General features: G+C 41.7%; 1 protein-coding gene across 3 annotated transcripts in view; it reads left to right on the plus strand.

Moving 5' to 3' along the window:
* The window catches only part of DZIP1 (DAZ interacting zinc finger protein 1), a 1,252,063-nt gene that overhangs the window by 346,689 nt on the left and 887,908 nt on the right, over positions 1 to 17,466 (plus strand). The window lies entirely within an intron of this gene.

The following is a 17,466-nucleotide window of genomic DNA, read 5'->3' on the forward strand; positions in this document are numbered from 1 at the left end:
ACACTTAATGTACTGTCATGGAAACACTCCCCCACACACCTCTGAGCATGCTGACATAATGAAACACACAAACCTCTGAGCATGCTGACATACTGAAACACACACACACACACACACACACACACACACACACACACACACACCTACAAATGCATTCATTCAGCCTCATTCATGCCTCCACCGACACAGACATGCAAAAAGTGTCACACTCCCACCCCCACGACCCCACTGGACGTACCTGCACTACTGTTACTTAATCAGAGCAAATGGCTGACAGTGTTTTTTTAATAGTGTTCACTTCTCTTCAAATTAGGTAATCCTAAACCATTTTGATGTTCATCTTATTGATCACCGCTGCAGTAGCCTTAACAATATGGGATCTGATGTGTTCCTGTTCATTCCTTCTCACAGTTGGGTCTCAGATCCGACTCGGCAACATTTTCCAAACTTGAATCCGACTCTCAAGCTCTTCCCTTTATCCATAATGTGCACTATACCCACCCCAGCACCTCAGATCATGTTTGCCACTTCAGCGATCAGACGAGATCTGTGCTCTCAAGCAGTCATGGCTGGATAAGTAGAGAGTTTTTTCTTTTCCTCACCTTTTGTAATGACATTTCTCCTCCCTTGTTAACTTTCACGTTGTATTTCCCCTTTGTATGGTACAGAGCTTTATTCTGATCTTGGGTAGTTAGCTGATTTTGTGTGTGTGGTAATTTCTCTTGTGCCTTTTTGGCTTGTTGCTATGGTACTTCTCCTTCTCTATCTTAACCGTTATGTGTATATATTTATATATATATATATATATATATATATATATATATATATATATATATATATATATATATATATATATATATATATATATATATATATATATATATATATATATATATAAATGATAGCTTTGTAGTGATATAGTTGTTTTTTTCAGTGCTAACAGTTCGTGTGTGTAATTGTTTTTGGCAGGCTCTTGGCCCAGTTTTTTCTTTCTGACTGGAGTAATGTCCGGGTTTCAAGGGATGTGCTTCTTTTGGGCACAAGATGCCCACACGAAGTGTGTCTGCTGTTTGGGCGCTGATCACCTTAAAGCAACATGTGAGGTTTTTGCATCTTTTAATCCCTGTGCGCTCGTGGATAGGCACAAAACACTTATATTAAGGGGTTGTCTTCCTTATTCAGCTTCCAAGGCTCAGACTCCCCTCCATGGCTTCGTCCTCCTCCTCCAAGGAGGCCGAGAAGAGGTGTCCCTCTTCTTCATCGAGAGACCCCTTGGAGCCTAAAACAAAATCAAAGAAAATTTCAGATCCAAAGAAAACTACTGCTTTATCAGATCCACAGGCCTCCTTGGATTTGACTGTTATTACACTATCTCCCCCTTCTTCTTTGGTGCTGGTTTCAGATCCTAGTGCTCTGGATCTGAGAACTCAGAACAAGTCTCCAAGCTGGTTAAGACAGTCCCCTACGCCCAAATCTAGGAACTCCAGACTTCCCTCGTTGGCTTCTTCCAGGTTCTCTAGAAGTTGCTCTAAGGCAGACATGGATAAGATTATGACGAAGTTCCTCAAGTCCCAGATTCAGGTGGGGGTAGTGATGGCTCTGTCTCCTGTCGGATCAGTGAGCTTCCTGGCCCATACCTTCAGAACTCCTTCTCTGATCTGACCCTGGGCTTCGGAGTTATAGGTTTCAGGACTCCCAAGAATGTCTGCTTCAGTGCCAAGGAAACCACCTTCCTTGACTGCAGTGTGACCCCTGATCAGCCCTCTTCCTACTCCTTCGGAGCAGAGCAGATCTCAGAGTCGAGCTACCGGGTCCGGTGAGTCAGGACTGCTCCATCCTTGTTGGAGCCATCTCTTCCCCTGGGTGCTTCAGCCCTCAACAGCTTGGGTCCAGTTACCTCTGGAGGCCACAGATCTGGAGTGAGTTCTGGTCATCTCCCCTTCATTGCTTTGGCTCCAAGAGAGGCAGAAAGGGATTCTCAGGGTCCATTGGCTTTCTAAGTAGTGGAAAGAGTATTCTCCCTTAGTGGAGAACCATCTTCTTATGTCCTACAGCCTACTTCCGTACCCCCACTGAGTTGTGGTTTTGAGCCTACTCACTCTGTCCCAAACCAACCCGCCCAGAGCAGTCTGTAAGATTTTCCTGCCCAGGAAGGATCACCTTCTTTTGATTCTTCCCCCAGGTACCCTGAGGAGGAAATCCCCTAGAAGACGATGTGCAGAAGGAGGCACATCGACGGGAATGATTTACAGAAGACAATGACTTTGATGAGGGAGAAGGATCCTCTTGATGTTCTTCTATTCAGTATTGCAGTATTCTTTACATATGGGTTGTATTCCACTAGTCAACCCGATGTCTGGGGTGTATACAAAAGCTTAGAGCCACTGCCTGTACGTGGGACTTTGCATGAAGGCACAGTCAGCATCAGCCATAAAACAGACGTCCACACTTACAATCTTCAGAACTTTTTTGCCGTCATTTGGAAAGGGTGACTCATATGTTCAGTCTGCCATTGGATACCGTTATGTTCCAGCTTCAGATAAGTACCCCATAGGGAATGTAATATATTGCTACTGCCTTTTGTTTTTGTTAATGTTATCCAGAATGGGCAAGTGTATGTGTGGAAGGCAAGTTCCACATAAAGATAGTCACGAGCTTTGCTTGTTTTGCTTAGGGCCTAATCATGACCACTGAGCCTGTTCTATTTGTCAGGCCTTTGTTCCTAAAACTTTGCATAGTCATCTGTCAGCCTTGAATCTCTATTTAAAAAATCAGGAAAAAAAACGTAGCTTGGGTGGAAAGTAACCAAGAAAAACACAAAACCACCTCCCTGAAGCGAGAGGAAAGCCCAAATAAACAGTCAATGAAGTGTAGAACAATGAAGATTTATTAAATCCACTGCAGACTTGGTAAGCACTTTCATCCTGCCAAATATAGGACAATGAGATAAAGTCCTATACTTGTCAGGACGAAAGGGCTTTCCAAGTCTGAAGTGGATTTAATAAATCTTCGTGGTTCTACACTCCATTGACTGTTTATTTGGGCTTTCCTCTCGCTTCCAGGAGGTGGTTTTGGGTTTTTCTATTTAGAAAATCAAAGACTCAGATGTCTGGGTAGAGATGCTATGGAAGGTTCCACGAGTATTTCTGAGCCGTCTGTTAAGAGGAAGGTTAGCAAGGCTAGGCCCGAATCCTCTTTAGCTGCGCCTGCTCCCTCTGATGTACCCCTTAAGGTTGATGAAAACTGGTGGTGCGACTGGAGGTATGGTCCACTTCCTCAGTGTGTACCAGTATGGCAGCCATCAGAAGTGTGGATCCTAGCACATCCGAGGCTATGCAGATGTCCAGTTTGGACAACTTGGGGGAACCATGTTTTGTTATTGTGGAAGACTCTGGGACTGATGTTCTTCGTGTTTCACTGTTGCAGTCATTACATTTGGGTTATTTGCTTGCAGTAGCCCTCAGTTTTAACAAAGTCTTGGGTCCTGTGTTGGTTGCTGTCCCTTCTTCCATGACGTCAGGTCGTCAGCGGTATAAAACATGCAGCTGATGCCATTACATCAGTCTTTCTTGCTGTGCGGTGGCCAAAGCAGAAGCAGTTCGCAAGTGCTGGTCGGCCGACTCCTGAAATTTTCGTTTTCGAGTTTCAGAACCAAAATCTTCAACTAAAGCTAAGTACTCCATTGGGGAAACTTTTTCTTGCTCCTTACTGATGTCAGTAAAAGTAAATAATTGCATTACTTGTGGAAAGCAAATACCTCAAAAAGAATTTTCGTTCATACTGTATTCCAGGCCCTGACCATGACGTACCTTGCTGTCAGTTTTGTGCTTTATTTAATCAGTGCACTATCTGTCGTCAGTATATTTTCGCCTCTAAATATTTTGGTTCTCGGGTTAATTATCCAGAAATGTTGTTGGTTAGCCATCCGGCTACCGGGATTCCAAAAAAACGCAAAGATAAAGACAGAGACAGGCCGCCGAGGTCCAAAACTGCTGCCAACGCTTCTCCTAAGCCAGTCGCCAGTTCGCCAGTACTCAGTGAGGTGCTTTTGCAGCCCCTGATACCTGCTACTTCTGATTCGCAGGCCTCTACTGAGACCCTTTAGTCCGGTATGCTGCGAGATGCTTCAGCTGTGGAACCTGCGGATGTCTCTACCTTGGATGGGTCCGGAGCCGCTGTGCAGGCACTGGCTTCTGAGGGTGTATTCAGGCCTACAGACTTGTATATTAATCCGACGCCTCCTTCTTCATTTAGGCCTAAATCTCGAACCATGCCGAAGAAACCGACGCCCAGGCCGCATGCTCAGGCCTCTATGCCTAAAAAACAAATGATAAGAATGGCTGAAGAGCTTATAACTCTAATCAGGGGAAGCCAACCTCCCCCTTCTAAGAGACCTAGGACTGAAGTTGTTTATGAGTCTTGTGACCAGGATTCTGATTTTTCTGATTCTTCTGATGATCTGGATTTGCCCTTATCTACTTATGAGGATTCTGATGCAGAGGACTCTATTCCCTCCAGAAGATTTTTCTTTTGGTGAAACCTTACATACTCTAAGGGAGCATTTCCACTGGGAAAGCCAAGATTTTTGTGATTCAAAAAAGAGGCTTAGGGATTTCTTACTCCTGCCTCAGCTTGGGCCTTTAGCTATTCCTCCTGTACTGGACATTGTTGATGATGCCTTTGTGGAATCTAGTTTGGCCCCTGATTCTTTGCCTCCTGCTCCCAGAAAACCTGACAGATATTACAGGGTTCCTGATTCACACATGTTCCTTTTAAAAATCCCATTGCCGTTCCAGAGACTATTACACAGGAACCCAAGGGCATTAAGGCTTCTACTGCTAAAAATCCTTCCCCTTCTGATAAAGACTCCAGGGCGCTGGATAGATGGGGTAAGAAGGTTTACACTTCTGCAACCTTGGCCATTAGGGCTTTAAACTGCCAGTTTCATATGTTAAAGTATCAACAACATGTTATTGGATTGCTTAAACAGAAAATGATGTTGATTCCTGACTGTGCTGAAAATAAAGAATTACAGGATTTAATGCATTCTGCTAAACAGGTTGGAAAACCAACTTTGCAATGTGGATTTGATTCATTAGAGGTCTCTTGCAGGGCTGCTATTACTGGGTCTGTGCTCAGAAGGCATGCTTGGCTTAAGGAGCAATCTTTGCCTGATCATATTAAAGGTAAACTGTTGGATGCTCCCTTAAATCAGGACCGCCTGTTTGGCAACAAGGCTGAGGAAGATCTTAAAAAGATGGAAGATGAAGCTAAATCTATGCAAACTGTTAAAGATTTCTTACAAGTTCAGCCTCCTAGATTTAGTATGCACTGGCCCTCTTAGAACTGGCCCTTTCCAGCCCTTTCCAGGTCTTCTCAAGCCAAACCCAGACACAGTAGAAACCCTAGGTTTCAGTCCCAGGGGACACACAAGACTAAGCAGTGAGGGGTTTCCGCACCCAAATCTGGGAGAGGTAAGACTCCCCCCTATGGAAAACTGTCTCAATGACTTGCTTTTAAAACTGCTGACAACGAAAAACAAGCATCCAACAAATTCGACCAAGTTCCAAGTTAAAATATTATGCACATTTATTGTTATGAAGCACGTTTCGTTGCTGTTATACAGCAACTTCATCAGATAATACCAAATCAGTTAAATAATCAAACAAGTCACATGATTCTAAAATCAGCTGTTATCCACGTCACAACATATTCTTAACGTAAGGAAGTTTTGCATTCAAGTTAAACCAAGATAATGTTTGCTTAAATTCCCTTCATATATTTAACTCAACCACAGAATGAAATTCAATTATAAAAAATTAGTAAAAAAATATATATGTGTGTGTGTATAAATACGCACATACATTACACTAAAACTACGTTTCGAAATATTATATTGTTATTATTGTTTTATATTATATGTGTATTTAATGGGCGGCCACCGTGGTGCAGCGGTTAGCATTGCTGCCTCACAGCAAGAGGTTCTTCGGTTCGATCCTCAGCTGGGGTGCCTTCTGTGCGGAGTCTGCATGTCCTCCCTGTGGTTGCGTGGGTTTCCTCCGGTTTCCTCCCACATTCCAAAGACATGCTGTAGGTGGATTGGACACTCTAAATTGGCCATAGGTGTGAGTGCGTGCATGTGTGTGCCTTCTGTGGAAGATTGGGTGCCGGGCTGGCAACACGACACTGTAAAACTCCACTGCCAATCACGAGCAGACAGGTTATCCACTGTGGCGACCCCTAACCGGGAAAAGCCGAAAGAAGAAGATTATATGCGTATTTAATGTGTATTTAAGATGTGAAAAACACTCCGAGTGTTCCAAATATTCACTTTATGGGTGCTAAAAATATAGGTTGTAGTTCAAAAATAAGAAGTCTGAAACTTTTTCATCTTTTGATGCAATTAATGATAAAACATTACACCACCCAAATAGGTATACTTATATAAGAAGTTTCAACTTTGAATCTTGACATCACTACAAATACAGATTTTCTCAGGTATAAATATGACTATGAACGATGTTTTTCGAGTATTGATCAATTACTAGATAGATTAAAGTTCAATAAAACTAGAAAAATGAACAGAGACCGGATGGCTTACAACAATGGTAACGCTTATCCTAGACCCTCTCCAGCACAAGTAACTGGCTCTTTTAATACCAGTACCTCAATCCAACAACAAAGTAACAATAATCATGATGAGGTCACTTGTGCTGAAGTAGATCAAAGTATAATAAGACGGAGTGAACGTATTCGGAGTTACAACAACAGTCGTGGGGTCATTGACCAACAAGGAGCACCAGGCCGAGATGCAACTGTGAATGCTCAGGGTTCAAATTTTCAGAATGCCAATTTTACATGTGCAATTCCGAAGAAACAGTTCAACCGGAATCAGAAAAACAAACAGTGCAACAACAAGTGCAAAAGATAACACATAATGGTCCTCCTGCACTAAAAATTGTTACAGACACTGCAGGGGACTTTAACATTTTCAGTTATTCATCCATAATGATTGACCCAGTTCTTATTAATTTACTTGCTAAGGGAAACACTTTTGTTCCCAGTAGATCTTTGAACTTGGTTCAATCAATTATGGACTTGAAGTTGTTTGTTAGGAAATTAAATCTGACTGTATTTTTTGGCAATGTTGTTAATATGAGCCATGAGTTGAGAGTTTCTAGTACATTTAACCCTCCTGTACACCCAACTCTAAGGACATTCGAACATGTTTGTGAGCTTGATTTCAGACACCTTTCAAATTCTTTCGGTTCTTGTAAATATAAAAAGAACGGTAATGTAACTTTAGATGAACAGTTAGCACTACAAACGTTGAGATCCTCTAAAGTGAGGGTAGTTAAACCTGACAAAGGTGGGGGATTAGTGGTTTTTGATCAAGCCGATAACAACTATAGAATGCAACAATTGTTAACCAATGAAGCGTATTCTAAAGCTTCACTTAATGAGGTTAATACAGCCTATAGTCATATAAAAAGTTACCGCAATGACTTATATATTGAGGCAACAATAGACATCGATACCTTTAACTGCATGTCTATGCCCTGGCCTAGGACCCCTGTTATGTTCGGCATTCCCAAAATACATAAAGACTTAATAAATCCACCCATGAGACCCCTAATTGATGGAAGAGGTTCAATTTCATATCCATGTGCAAAGGTAGTGGACAGTATCTTGAAAAAATACATTGTGTCTGAACCTCAAGTTTGTAGAGACTCTTGGTCATTTTTATAAAAAATTAACAGCCTTGATTTCAATGCTGATTACAACTTTTTGACCATCGATGTAAAGGATCTCTACACTTCTATTCCACACTTGGAGGGGATAGAATGGGTTAATCTTATGCTTAAATCGAAGAATGCACCGACACAAGAAATATTTACTGTTGAATCCTTATTGGACATCATCCTTACAAATAATTATTTTATGTTTAACAATGAATTTTACTTACAAAAGTGTGGTGTAGCAATGGGTTCGCCTTGTGGAGCCAGTTTTGCTAATTTAGTGATGGCATACTGGGAAAAGGAATACATCTTTGATAACACTTACCACATGACGAACCCTATTTTCTACACACGCTTTTTGGATGACATATTTGTTATTTTTCAAGGTGACAATTTACAGGCTCAGACTTTTGTCTCATACCTAAATCCTACGACTGAGTTTTTTAAGTTCACAGCTAACTTCAACAATGACACCATCGAATATCTTGATGTCAGGTTGACAAAAGACATAGTCAACAATAGATATGTGTCAAAAATCCTTAGAAAAGATACTTATTGTAATTCCTTTCTTCAGTAGCCACCCCTTTTACCAAAAATGTTCTGTAGTAAAGGATCAGTTAATTGGAGCGGCTAAGATGGTTACACTTGAGTCTGATTTTCATGAGGAATGTGAATGTTTGAGTTTTATGTTCCAACAGCGGGCTTTATCCTGACCACTTAGTTCAATCTTTAGTAGTTGAGGTAGTTGGCAAAAGACAAAATGGACAGATTGAACCAATTTTAAAGGAAAGAAGTCTATGAAATACGGTAGAACATTGCTCTAATTCTGTTTAGGGCAAATGAGGTTTCTAATACAGAACAACTTATTCCTAAGAGAGGAGTCTGTAATTTTGGAGTAAGTTTCATCACCACCTTCAGCAAGGACAGTGAGATGGTTAAGATTTATTCTTTATAAGAATTGGGAATTTATCACTAACGATAAAATGTTGATAGATAAATTAGGGTTTTACCCAAATTAGTGTTTAGAAAAGGTTCCAACCTTAAAAATCTCCTTGAAAGTAGGGGAACGACAAGTTTCAACAGACACACAGGTATGTCTATATGTGGTAATTGTAGGATGTGTACATTTATGGATGTAGGTGAAACATTTTGTACAAATGGGAACAAATACAGGGTGAAGTTTAAACTTCATTGTAACTCTAAACAAGTGGTGTATGTTGCTAGGTGCTTAACTTGCCCAGCATTTTATGTGGGTAAAACTGAGCGCAGGCTCCGTGAGAGAGTATATGAACATATCCACGCAATAGATATAAACAAAATCGACAACCCCTTGGCAAGACATATAGCTTTGAATGATGGCCATAGGTTCTCATTTAAAGCGATTGACCAAGTACAAACAGACCTTAGAGGTGGCCCCTTTAATCTATTACTAGAAGAACGAGAACTGGTGTGGCAATTTAGGCTTAACGCATTCTCGAGTCCAGGGCTTAATGACACCTGCAACATAGCTTGTTTATTAAAACTTAGAAGTCTGAAAAGATGAATAAGTTTCAGACTTCTTATTTTTGAACTACATCCTATATTTTTAGCACCCATAAAGTGAATATTTGGAACACTCGGAGTGTTTTTCACGTCTTAAATACACATTAAATACACATATAATATAAAACAATAATAACAATATAATATTTCGAAACGTAGTTTTAGTGTAATGTATGTGCGTATTTATACACACACATATATATTTTTTATAATTGAATTTCATTGTGTGGTTGAGTTAAATACATGAAGGGAATTTAAGCAAACATTATCTTGGTTTAACTTGAATGCAAAACTTCCTTATGTTAAGAATATGTTGTGACGTGGATAACAGCTGATTTTAGAATCATGTGACTTGTTTGATTATTTAAATTTGAGTGTTAAAACTGATTTGGTATTATCTGATGAAGTTGCTGTACAACAGCAATGAAAAGCACTTCATAACAATAACTGTGCATATTATTTTAACTTGGAACGTGGTTGAATTTGTTGGATACTTGTTTTTCGTTGTCAGTAGTTTCTTTTTTCCAGTTCGTATTCAGTGGTTGCTTTTAAAACTTCCAAGCACTTCCCAACTGAATGCTCCTTTAGGCAGAAAGATTGGTCTGCAGGCCAAAAACTGGGAACTCATTACCCAGGACAAATGAGTTTTAAATATAGTGTCCCAAGGATGCAGATTTCACTTTCACACGTTACCAACACCAAGCGGGTGGCCAGATCTACCCCCAAATCAGTGGGCAGATGCCCAAAATTAAGTACTGTCTCTCTTAAGCATGGGGTCTATTCAGTTGGTACCAGAAGAGGAAAAGGGACAAGGTTTCTATTCAAGATTTTTCCTGGTACACAGAAAAGGCAATACAAGGCATCCTGTCCTGGACCTTTCTACTCTAAACACCTTTCTGGTGATTCCAAAATTCAAAATGCTGACTCTTCACCAGCTGCTTCCTATGCTAGGCAAAGATGCATGGTTGGTAACACTAGACATAAAAGAAGCATACCTGCACATCCCTATCAGGGAGTCTTGCAGAAGATACCTACGCTTCAAAGCAGGCTACATGCACTTTCAGTTCTCTGCACTTCCCTTTGGCTTATCTACTGTGCCCAGGGTATTCAAAAAGTGCCTAGCTCCAGTCATTGCATTTTGCAGGCAAAGAAATATTCAAATATACCCATACCTGGACGATTGTCTAATTCAGGCAGAAAGCCAGGACATACTTTTGAATCATCTGGCCTTTGTTCAAAGGGTACTGACTTGTCTGGGGTACACCATAAACGAAAAGAAATCACACCTGGTGCCCTGTCAACAAGTTATATTCCTGGGAGCAAGCTTGAATACAACTTTGGAGATGGCTTTCCTCACGCCAGAGAAATGGATTCATTTGACAACCTACTTCAAACAAGTGGCCACAAAAACCCAGTTATCTGCAAGGCAAATACTGCAAGCCTTGGGGTTCATGGCTTCCTGCATTCTTCTAATTCCATATGCAAGGCTGCATATAGGTTCATAGGTAGGTACTAGGCTATCGGCCCAAGGGCCTACGTAAGCCCAGCCAACTAGGTTCCCTGGCTTACGCCACCCAAGAAAGTTATTTTCCTGTGCCACTGTCGAGCAGAGACACAGAAGTGATCCCCGGGGTGTATTTCCTATTTCCCAACCACTCATCAAGATTTTTCTTGAAGAGCGCTAATGAAGAACTTTGCTTGACATAGATGGGTAGCCTGTTCCAGAGTATGAGAAGTCTCTGGGACAGGAATCTATCCCTCCAGCATGTCCTGTTTATTGTGGTGCAAGGTTTAGGTCCCTAGAGCGTGTAGCTCAGAGGGAATGGGATTTCTTTAGGTGTAGCATGACCAACAGCTCTGGGTTTGACATAGCTTTATATGTTAGGCAGAGATCACCTCAGAGTAGGCGATATGCTACAGAGTAAAGCTGGAGTTTTTTGAGGCGGTCAGTGTAGGGCATTTGTTTGAGGCCAGTAATCCTCTATGTGAGGTACTTCTGTGGACTTTCTAGCTGCTGCAGAATGTCTTGTGAGGTACATTCCAAAAGGGGCGTTGTACTCTATAATAGGTCTAATGAGTGTCGAGTAGAGGGGAACAATGACCTTTTTTTTCCTGGATGAGAACCCTTTTATGATGAGGTGTGCCACGTAGAAGGACATTCTGACTACTGTGGCGATGTAACTATCAAAGGAGAGACTACTGTCCATCTGGGTCCCAAGGTCTCATCACAAATTCGGTGTTCAGTAGATTGCTACCTATGTGGTAGTTCATGGGTACAGAGTTTTTACCAAAGGGGATGACACTGCACTTTTTGGCATTGAGATTGAGGCCATGGCTCTGACACCAGGCATCTGTCTCAGCGAGGCCCTTTTGTAGGATGTCCACATCATTTGGGGACTTGACTGTGGCTCCTAGTTTGCAGTCATCTGTGAACTTCGTTAGCCAGAGGCCTTCTGTGTTAGCCTGTACTTCAGAGAAGTAGATACCAAACAGGAGAGGTCCCAGGACGGAACCCTGTGGTACTCCACTTGTCACTGCTTTGAGGTCAGATTTGGAGTCTGCAACTTTTACAGTGTGGGTTCTGTCAGTGAGCCAGTTGGCAATCCATCTAGTGACATAGGGATTTATACCAAGTTTAGTGAGTTTAGCTATAATTCCAGAATGGGGGATGGTGTCGAAAGCCTTGGCGAGGTCAAGATAGGCTATGTGAACCACCTTACCCTCATCTACGGCTTGGGTGACTGCCTCAAAGAAGTCAATTAGGTTCAGGAGGCATGATCTGTCTTGCACAAACCCGAACTGGGTGGGATCCAGAGTTTGGAGGTTATCAATATCTTTGTTTATGAGTTCCGTGATGATACATTCCATGGCCTTGCAGACCAGGCTCATCAGGCTAATAGGTCGATAGTTCCCGGGATTAGTGGTGGTTCCCCCTTTGTGGAGTGGGATAACTGTTGCTGTGCACCATTCAGTGGGCACAAAGCCTGATGCGAGACTATTATTGAACATGGTGCTTAAGTGGGGAGCCAGTTCGTGTAAAACGCAGCCTGGGATGTTGTCCGGTCCCATGGATGCTGTGTTTTTGGCTTTAGAGAGTGCAGCTTTTACCTGCGTAGTTGTGATTACAGGGACTCTGCATACTTCCTGTATAGATATGGGCCCTTTAGAGGATATGAGGGGGTTAAAGTTATCTCTGAACCTGTCTGCCAGGATGGTGGCAATATCCGTTGGTTCTGTATTTTTTTTTGCATTTGTGCTGTAACTCAGAGCAGATCTGGGTGTTGCCATCAAGATTCTTGACATAGCTATAGAATGCTTTCTGGTTGTCCTTGAAATTAATGGCAATTTTGTTTTCATTGCTAGCTTTGGAAGATCTTATAAGGGATCTCAGCTTCTTACTGAGGCTGACTAGGGAGCTCCTCCACTCATGGGATTTTACTCTCTTTTGCAACAGTTTCTTCCCTCACTTGTACAGTTTGTTTATGGCAGGGGACCACCAGATTGGCTTCCTTTTTTTGGAGGATAGCGTCTTGGTTTTGTTTTGGATAGCACGATCCATGCACTCATGTAAGTGCTTATAGAGTGCATTTGTGTAGGATTCAGCAGTTGTAACTGTATTGTCCATCTGCATGGGTGTCATGAAGTTCACCACTTCTGTCTTAAGAAGCATGAAGTTGGCTTTGGAGAAATTTTTTACTGTGGTTTCCTTAATGGGGGGTGTGGGCGGGATGTGGATATCAAGGGTGATTAGCGTATGGTTGGATCGGACTAACGAGAAGTTGACTTCAGGTGTGGAACACTGGTCACTCATGTTGGTAATGACTAGGTCTAGGATATTGTTGACTCTGGTGGGATGTGGATAAGTTGATCCAGGGCATTGGAGTTTATGAATTCCAGAAAGCGTTGAGCTAAGGAGTTGGTACACAAGTAGTTTTCCCAGTTAATGGTGGGGTAGTTGAAGTTGCCCATTATTAGGGTGTTTAGTTGAACCCTAATATTTTCCAGTACATCAAGAAAAGAGGAGTGGGAATCCTGGGGCATGGTGGGGGATCTGTAGCAAGCTACAATTTGGATTGCAGTTTTGCCCAGAGTTAGTTGCACTTGGATAACCTCAGATGCATTAGGCTGAGCAACTAGCCTGGAGGTGTGGATATCCTTAATGAATATGGACACACCTCCGCCTTTGGTGTTTCGGTCCTGGGTACATGGCAGAAAAGTGTGGTACGAGTTATAGCCTGGTAGTGCATGGGTGGTGCTCTCTGGAGCCTTGAACCAGGTCTCAGTCACTGCACAGATAGCGATGCTCTCCATTTTAAGGAGCGCCTTGAGTGAGTTCATTTTGGGATTTAGACTTCTAGCATTGAGTAGCATTACTCTCAGTTTTTGCTTGCCTGTTCCTGTTATGGTGGTGAATCTGTTAATTGATCCTTACCTAAAAAAGGCATTATAGGGGCAGCAAGAGCCTTAGCCAATATCCGGAATCCCAGGGGCAACAGGTGCAGGCCATCTGTGGCAAAACATTGTGGTCTGTCGACCATGTCATCCCAAGCAGACAGATACTGGATCCCCTTAGAATGACACCAGAAGCTTAGCCAATTGTTGAAGTCAATCATTTTGTCCTTGTACTGCGGTATCATTCTGGGCGATGGCAGAATGCTACTCAGGGCTAGGGTCATACCTGCCTGGGCTACAAGATCGGAGAGCTCTTCCATGTCTTTCTTCATGTAGTCCAGGGAGGTATGTCTCAGGTCATTCACACCAACATGGACGATGACAGAGTCATATTTGTACTTGTTGTGGAGTGACCTGAGTGTGCGTGGGTTATGTGGCGGATCCTGGCACTCGACAGGCAGCTGACAGTAACCTTCTCCTTGTTTAGCCTGGTGAGTGGGACATCAGTGTGCCTGACTATAGAGTCCACCTATGACTAGTGTGTTGGGTACGTTGTTTTGCCTTATTGGCTGTGGTTGAGTGGCACACTGCGTCTGTGGGCTATGTGTCATTTGGGTTGTGTTGGGAGATGGAGGTTGCTTGCATTTCTGCTTTGGAGGTCTCCGTTGCTTGACAGATTATTATTGAGAGCCTCCGCAAATGGTTTTGTGTTACTATGTGTGGATTTTGGTGGTGTAGATTTAGTGAGACTATGTGATGAATGTGGTGTAGTGCAAATGTTTACCTTCTCCTCATGACTGTCAAGTTCAGTCTTGGTTAGAAAGAGCTTTACCTCCAGTTTGGCTAAATAAGTGCAACTCTCACAGGTTGTAGTCTTGGGTGGTAGGAGGAGAGGGTTATCTGTGTACATGAGGCAATTTCTACATTGCCTCAAGATGCCCAGATTCATCAGGTAGACAGGAGGGAACACTGGGAGCTGACCCTTGGACATGCCTGAATAAAAAAATATTTTCTTCTGGATAAGTGAGGAAAGTGAGTACAAGAGCTGTTTTTGTCTTAGCAAGTTTGAAAGGTAAGTACAAAAACTGTTTTCCTCTAGGTAATGAGGAAGATTGAGTGCTATAATAATTAGTAGCTTATTTAGTGCTTACAAGTTCTGAACAAGTGCTGAGCATGAATAAGCAAATTTAAGTGCTAAAACTAAGAATCTGTATCTGCCCTAGACGAGTTACAGGACAGAAACAAGTGCAAATGCAGGCTTTCAAATCAGAAATTTGATAGAGATGGAAGAGATTGCCCAAACGGCCAATAACTACAATTTCTGGGCCAGAACCACTCCTTATGTGGTAGACAGGTTACCTATTGCTTACCACTCCCACTGATAAGATAGAGGGCTTCCCTCCAACAGAGAAAGGCTTGGGGGGCTCAAAAGCTTACATATAGTCCTGGGTACAGCAAATCTGTATCTGGAACACTAGTTACAGGAAAGGTAGGAAACAGGCTTACAGTTTTTTTTAACAGAAAAGTAGCAGAAACACTAGTAAAAACAATTCACATGCAGTGCAAGCTAGCACACTTGAGTATGTAGCAATGTTAGACCAAACACAGTTTAAAAAATGCAATTAAATTAAAAAAGACTAAAAGCAAGTGCAGAAAGAGTTTATTAGGTAGAATGTGGTAAAGAGATGGGACTGGGGAAGTGTCCCAGATCAAATCTATAGTGAGGCGGGCAACTGCAAAAGCCACCAAATTTAAACTACAAACCAAAAATAGGGAGGGGGGGTGGGGAAAACAGTTTTAACAGAGATCTAAGCAACAACTAACCGTACAAACTCTAAAAACCAAAAAAAATACTCAGCTCTGTATATTTGTAGCTCAGTCTCTCAGAACAGTGAGACAACAGTTTCAACAGAGATCTAAGCAACAACTAACAGTGCAAACTCTAAAAAAAAAAAAAAAAAAAATACTCAGCTCTGTATATTTGCAGATCAGTCTCTCAGAACAGTGAGACAACAGTTTCAACAGAGATCTGAGCAACAACTAACAGTACAAATACTAAAAACCAAAAATATATACTCAGCTCTGTATATTTGCAGATCATCCTCTCAGAACAGTGAGACAACAGTTTCAACAGAGATCTAACCAAGAATTAAACTCTATAACTAAAAAATGTACCCAGCTCTGTATATTTGCAGATAGTCTGGAAGGCAGTCTCTCAGAACACAGGTTCCAGCAATTAAATGCAGTTTGTTTTACTAATGGGTCAAATTAAGTGATCCTTGAGTTAGATAACACACAAGCTGTAAAAACCAGTTATACCAACTGAAGACATGGCAGAAAATGGGGTGGGGTGGGGAAAACAGTTTCAACAGAGATCTAAGCAACAACTAACAGTACAAACTCTAAAAACCAAAAAATATACTCAGCTCTGTATATTTGCAGATCAGTCTCTCAGAACAGTGAGACAACAGTTTCAACAGAGATCTAAGCAACAATTAACAAACTCTATAACTAAAAAAAGTACTCAGCTCTGTATATTTGCAGATAGTCTGGAAGGCAGTCTCTCAGAACACAGGTTCCAGCAATTAAATGCAGGCTGTTTACTGACATGTCAAATTAAGTGATCATTGAGTTAGATAACTCCCAAGCTGTGAAAACCAGTTATACCAACTGAAGACATGGCAGAAAATGGGGGTGGGGGTGGGGAAAACAGTTTCAACAGAGATCTAAGCAACAACTAACTGTACAAACTCTAAAAACCAAAAAATATACTCAGCTCTGTATATTTGCAGATCAGTCTCTCAGAACAGTGAGACAGTTTCAACAGAGATCTAAACAACAATTAACAGTACAAGCTCTAAAAAAAAAAATATATACTCAGCTCTGTATATTTGCAGAACAGTCTCTCAGAACAGTGAGACAACAGTTTCAACAGAGATCTATTCAACAATTAACAAACTCTATAACCAAAAAAATATACTCAGCTCTGTATATTTGCAGATAGTCTGGAAAGCAGTCTCTCAGAACACAGGTTCCAGCAGTTAAATGCAGGCAGTTACTAACAGGTCAAATTAAGTGATCCTTGAGTTAGACACAAGCTGTAAAAACCAGTTATACCAACTTAAGACACGGCAGAAAATGGGATGGGGGTGGGGAAAACAGTTTCAACAGAGATCTAAGCAACAACTAACAGCACAAACTCTAAAAACCAAACCAATATACTCAGCTCTGTATATTTGCAGATCAGTCTCTCACAACAGTGAGACAACAGTTTCAACAGAGATCTAAGCAACAATTAACAAACTCTATAACTAAAAAATATATACTCAGCTCTGTATATTTGCAGATAGTCTGGAAGGCAGTCTGTCAGAACACAGGTTCGAGCAATTATATGAGGAAACTGCAATGGTATCTCAAAAGCCTATGGTGTCAACATTCACAGGATCTAGAAGCAATGATTCCTATCATACCTTGCCTATGCCTAGAGTTCTTTTGGTGGGCAGAGGCCTGCCACCAAAACAGGGGACTACCATTCACACTAGTCCGTGCCGCCCAAACCTTAACAACAGACACATCAAACTATGCATGGGGGGCTCACCTGGCAGGGAAGTGCATTCAGGGCAAGTGGAACCCAAGTCAAATGCACCTGCACATAAATCAATAGGAAATGTTAGCTATACAGAATGCTCTGACAGCCTTCAAGGACCACATTCTTCCAGGACAACTAATGGTAAAGACGGACAACACCACTGTCATGTGGTATATAAACAAGCAGGGGGGTACACACTCTTAC

The sequence above is a fragment of the Protopterus annectens genome, chromosome 5.part1, assembly GCF_019279795.1.
Source record: "Protopterus annectens isolate FY-2018-M chromosome 5.part1, PAN1.0, whole genome shotgun sequence".
Taxonomy (NCBI): Eukaryota; Metazoa; Chordata; order Ceratodontiformes; family Protopteridae; genus Protopterus; species Protopterus annectens.